The sequence below is a fragment of the Austrofundulus limnaeus genome, unplaced genomic scaffold, assembly GCF_001266775.1.
Source record: "Austrofundulus limnaeus strain Quisiro unplaced genomic scaffold, Austrofundulus_limnaeus-1.0 Scaffold375, whole genome shotgun sequence".
Lineage (NCBI taxonomy): Eukaryota > Metazoa > Chordata > Actinopteri > Cyprinodontiformes > Rivulidae > Austrofundulus > Austrofundulus limnaeus.
In genome coordinates, this window is record NW_013952777.1 from 290,830 (window position 1) to 296,824 (window position 5,995).

The window sequence follows — 5,995 nt, forward strand, 5'->3', positions numbered from 1 at the left end:
TCTGTCTGTTAGCAAACTATTCCATAGACAACCTAATTAATTTTAATGAAACTCCAAGAAAACATCCATATGTACATCTATATTTAATGCAGCTTTAGAGTTGATCTTATTTAAAAGGCCCACAACAGCTCAAACTTTGCAAACACAAACATGGCTTCAGTTCAGTCAGTTTTAAAGACTGAGAGTCTTTCACCACACACACTCTGAGCACCAACAGATTGTCCAAGGTTCCAGTATCATTATGCAAAAGGCATAATGAAAATTAACCTGTGATATTTTTTTTAACTGGGGAATCACTTGATATTTTTAGCCAGTAACAAGAGTTAAACTGACAGATGTAAATCTATGGTCCAATCAAAGCAGATCTTGTTTCTGCTGTAATGTTTGATCTCAGCTGGTTCTCTCTACATCATACATTTAAGAAAATAAAACCCTTGGTGAAGAAAAACAAAAATACAAATACAAATGCAGAAACAATATGTTAGAATTTAAGTGCACTTTTAATATTTTCTCTGAAAACAATAGGCACCAGGTGCTGCTAATTAAATGCTCTTGATTAAGTGACCATGAGCAGGTGTGAACCTATAAAATGTGACGTTTGGGGAGTTGAGAAGCATCGATTAATAATTTGGGCAACCAAGATATATATTAAATAAAAACACCTGCTTCAGTAAGTATAAATACATTGTACAATTTATAACAAGACGAATATAACACTGAGTCAAAGCAGCAAGTTTTTTATTTTTTTCCCCAAAAAACAGAATTATACAGCATTAATTATGTACAAATGTAACAAACATTTTGCCTCAAAAAAGGCAGGTCATGTACGTATTTGAGAAAGAGTTTTTGAAGCCTTGAAAACAGTAACATTTTATTTAAAAATGTTAGATAATTTGATGTTGTCCTTATATAGTGTTTTTGTGTCCTCTTAGGTTTGAATTAGACATAAACAAGATCATATATTTTCACGTCAAGTGTACAGTGAGTTTTATGATGCAACTATATGCTTTTATCTCGACAATTAATGTTTACTGCTTTAAGATAAAATACAAAAAGCAGATTTTATAGGTTGTCTGCTGTGAGCTGGTGTCGTTGTCGGGATTTTTGTGGGTCTGTGGTCGGTCAGTGCACAATCACAGTTGTTTTGTCTTCACCCGGGCTTTGAATTAATAAAACACATCGGTTTCATTTGGGTGATTTTCAGGCACACATCGCCGTTCTTAACATAGACCTCTGCACATCTCAGCACCACCGAAATGCACTAAAAATTTATGACCTTAACATTCCTGCAGGGTCAAGCAATTTATCAAATCCTGCACATTCTGGTTTCAATTACACAGCCGATTGTGGAGAGCGGTTATTTTAGCAGGTTCATTTGGCCCAGTGGGGAGGTTGACTCTTTTTTTTTTCTTTTTTCTTGACATCACATCCTTTGAAAGCATTAGATTCTGGACAGACGCTCATCGCCCCTGGAYTGTGCAGATGGCAGGAGAGAATTTGTCAGGCTGCTGCAAACTGAGCAGATGAGCTGTGGGTGTCATCGTGCAACTGTCTTCTGCAATTTTTACTCCCCTCTTGTCTTTTTTTTTTTCCATCAGGGGCTTTTTTTTCCAGCCGCATCATTCTGGGTGTTTCTTTCTTCAACCCCTTTCATCCATCTGACACGTTTTAATGATGAGGAGTTGTGTTTCCTTTTGCTTTCCACTTCTCTTTCTACAGCTCTCTGTTCATTCCTCGTCCACGTCACCCTTCATTATCTGACTTTGGTGATATTTTTTTTTCCATCCGTTACTCCACCTCACACCCTCTTCCCTATACCTCTCCTTTCTCTCTCGGTGGTAGAGTGGTGATAAATCCCTGTTTTATTGCTCGAGAATTCTTCTCTCCTTGCAGGGCTGACAGCTCCCCACGTTTCTGAGACACTGCTGGGACCAAACCCAATCCTCCCTCCCTGCATCACACCATCTCTGCCTCCATCTGGCCCTGATTACTGAGTGAGTGGAAGAAGGGTGGCGCGAGCGGAGGAAGGGGTGGGGGGGATGTTGGAGGAAGGCATGGCAACATTTCACCGCAGGAGAGGGGAGTAAGCGATGAGAGGAAGGGAGTGGACGGTGCACAACATGTTGGTACGGATGAGATGGAGAAGGGAGACAACAAAAGGTATAAACAGAAATGAGGAGCATGAGAGTTTTTTTCATGGTGCTTGTAAAAAAAAGATAAATAAATAAAAATAAAGCAGTAACAAAGTTAAAGACAAAATGTTCTTTATGGTTTTGAGGACAGTGCTTTAATGGAGAGATGCTTTTATTTCTTGTTCAACAAAGAGCAAGCACAAAAAACTATTGAGTTAAATGTGCAAAAAAAGTTTATTTACTGTATAGAAATGAGATAGTTAGAAAACATGACAAACTATCTGAAAAGTTTCCTTAAAATATGTGCAGTTGTTCATAAGACCTTGTGCTAAAGAAAACAGGGTTAAGTCCAACAGGTAAATTTTAAGCAAAGATGTTGCTGACTGTGTAGGACTTGAAGTAAATGTTGTGAATGACTCTTAGCTACTACCAAACCAAATTCTAGATCAATATTTGTAACATGAGCTAAATTGTAGCTACTTTAGTGTTTTGGAGCTCAGTTGACTGTGTCAGCCATCTTGAATTGAATCCCCTTCAAATGGTAATCAGTTGTAACTGTATATTCAGTGACTAATTCCTGAAAGTTTCATCAAAATCTGTCTGGTGGTTCATTAGATATTTTGCAAACAGACAGATTGAGTTGACTCCAAAAGTTAATGCTTAAGTTTTATGCAAAAATATTGCTTAATGAGTAGCACTTAGAGTATGTGTTGTGAATGACGCTCAGCTACTACCACACCAAATTTTAGCTTAATATCTGCAAAATGATCTGAATTGTAGCCATTTTAGTATTTTAAGCTCAGTTGGTTGTTTCGGGTGTCATGAATTGAATCGACTTCAAGTGGTAATCAGTTGTAAATTGACACCCAATATATAAATTATGAAAGTCTTGTAGTTCCTTAGATATTTGCCAACAGACAAATAGAGTTGACTTCAGTTTATTGTAAAATTTTCAACAAAGACCTTGTGCAATATGCTAGCGCTCAAAATATGTGTTGTAGCTCATTCACAGCTTTAAAATCATACAAAATTTTAGTTTTAAATCTATAAAACTAACTGAGTTATTATCGTCATTTATGTGTTTTTTCCAAAGCTCAGTTGGACGTGGTGGTGCTCATATGTAATCAGGCTGAATCCACAAGTTAATCATACATGTGCACTAAATGATGACTTATTTCAGTTATATAGATGTATTTGTTTTACTTCTCCTGGTGTTTTCTGTTACGCTCAGAGTGACTGCATGCATTTTTTTTTCTTTTTTAGGTTTCACAAACACCAATGCGGCGCAGGCCACCAGTGAACCAGCAGCTGAGGCCTGCGAATGTAATTGAGAAGTGATAATGACCAGCATTTGTGTGGAAAGAGGCTAAACGGAGAGGAGAGCTGAGGAGACGGTGAGTGTGTTTGCATGTGTGTCCTGGCAGGCCGACGGCGCTGCAGCAGGTGCCAGAGGAGAGGGAGAGAGGGCAATAAACACAACTGCTTTGGACAATCTGGCCCCTCACATCAAATGATGTGTTTTTGGCGATGTCCACTTCAGCTGTTCACACAATCAACACTCAGCAGGCTCTGAGGATGACAAAGGTAATTAAGATTACTCAGAAGCATAGTTTCAATTTAGTTTTTATTCTGAAAAAGGCCTTTTTTTAATTAATTTTTCCATTAAAGTAGAAGATGCCGCATACTTTACAAAACTTTAGACGAATATAAAACAGAATGTTCGATTCCACTTCATCCACTTCTTGGCTTTTACAAATTGTGTTTTGCTTTTCACGGTGAAGCGATTTGCGGAAATTTCGAACCGAACACAAATAATCGTCCTATTTTTCATTTGCAGGAGCCCTCAGGAATAAAAAAAAAAAAGAAAAAAATGAAATAAATAAAAAATTCCAGGAGATGTTGTTGACTAAGCGTTAAGGTTCGAGTTGGATTATGATTCACGCCTCGCTCGCTCTCCCACACCTCCACCCAAAATAATCAGGATAATTTCTATTCATTATTACACCTCCATTTATCTGCGAGACGAGATGTGGGGAGGACGGGGTATAACTCTGAGGAATAACAATACCATTAAAAAGCCTGCGCGGCAAATATCAATCATTGTTGCCGTTAATGTCCCTCCAGCCTATTCAGATGGCCTCTCCTCTTTTCCTAATGTCCACCCATCTGTGTGTGTGTGTGTGTGTGTGTGTGTGTGTGTGTGTGTGCGTGTGTGTTACATTCAAAGCCCTTTAATCAACAATCGCTGCATCTGGGCCAGACAATGAATGGCATCGTTTATAACCTCACTTCTGTACTGTCTGCTGATAAATGCATGTGTGCCTAATGCCATCATTTGGATTTAAAAAAAAAGGAAAAAGAAATGAGATTGTGCTTTACTTTTAATATCGAGGGGCGAGCGTGTTAATATAATTTTCTTGGTAAAGTTGTTAGGACGATGGCGATCGTGATGATGTCCCATTTTGTCAACCAGATGAGGGATTAAACCGCAGCAATAAAAGCGCAAAAATGCAAAGCAAGATATGAAGTAATTGCTTTTTGATTCATGGCTCGTGACAATAAGACTGATAAGCACGGCTGGTTAAAGGCAGCGAGGATTCCATGGGAGTGAAATGGAAATTAATTGGATGAATTTACAATAAGACAAACAAGGAAAACACTCGGGGAGGATTGCTCGAAAGCAAAATAAATTTCTTCAAACCAAATAAAGAAAACCTTCCATCACATGATTTCTAAGCGTTGTGCAAAAGCTGTTTAATTAGCGTTTTGACAAATAGAGCAAAGTTACAGTGTTTTGAAATACTGGCAACTCTTTGCAAATATAAAGTGGAGGGAAATGCAAAATGCAAAATAAAACCTTAACTTTAACTCACTGCTATCATCAAAGCACGACTCACTGACTGCACTACTTTACRAAAAACTTTCCCATTAATAAATAGCTAATAATGCAGTTATTATTTGTAAACCAAGCAGATAYAGTGCATTTGATAAAAAGGGTAATACTCAGTTTTTTCTTGCCAAAAAGTGAGCATTTACTTTTTGTTTGCATTATTGTTACAATTCTTTATCGTTTAGATTTTAATTATGAAAGATTTGTCAGTAAGTTAAGTATTTGTAAAAGTTTTTGTAGCACAAAAATCTAATTTCAAATTAAGCAACTGTTTATGGTGTGTGCTCTTGCAAAATAGTGAGCCTGCTTTAACCTGAACAGTGTTTTACACAAGTCATGTTTCATAAACTAATAATATGTATTCTTTGTACGAATACTCTGATTGTAAAAAAAATAAATAAACGAAAGACATGAAGGAGGTGATTCTTTAAAGGTCCCCCAAATCTGTGTTCATGACTTCAAGATTGGAGCTCAAGGTGAGCAACAAACATTTAAAACACAGGCTTTCACAAATAATCACAAGACAAACAAGATATAGAAAAACAACTACAAAAAAGATTTCCACTTCTGCAGATTTTCCTCCTCTGTGTTCCTCGGTGACGTTCTCCCGCAGGGACAGCAGCGACGCCGAGCTCTAACCTCGGCACAGGAAAACAGATAACCAGCAGCTCTGCCTCTGACAGATCCTCAGCAGCTTCTCTGCTCTTGAGCTGGAAACTGACAGCTATAGGGAAAACCCTGCACCCCCCCACCCCCCCACTCCCTCCCCTCCACATCAAACAGTGTTATTGATAAAGACAGCCTGGCAGGACTGACACTGATAACTGCTCTAAAAAACCATTCCAAAAGTGATTTACCTGCCATTTTAGCTGCTGCTGGCCTTGAAATGATGCTTACGTGTCCGGGAAGACAATGAGACTAAATATATATAGAGAAAATTTAAAAGATTAAATACAATTGCTCTGCATGAAAC

The 5,995-nt window shown here is 38.0% G+C and overlaps 1 long non-coding RNA gene across 3 annotated transcripts in view; it reads left to right on the forward strand.

The window, feature by feature from the left end:
• The first annotated feature begins 603 nt into the window (after positions 1-603).
• The window catches only part of LOC106528379 (uncharacterized), an 8,501-nt gene continuing 3,109 nt past the window's right edge, over positions 604-5,995 (forward strand). The window contains exons 1-5 of one of the 3 annotated variants that reach the window (XR_001311495.1): positions 604-670; positions 933-981; positions 1,440-1,530; positions 1,894-2,160; positions 3,396-3,526. This is a non-coding gene — a long non-coding RNA (uncharacterized LOC106528379). Of the gene's footprint in view, positions 671-803; positions 1,531-1,893; positions 2,161-3,395; positions 3,527-3,556; positions 3,717-5,995 lie in introns of those variants that run through there. The other 2 variants (XR_001311496.1, XR_001311494.1) reach the window with 2 other exon arrangements.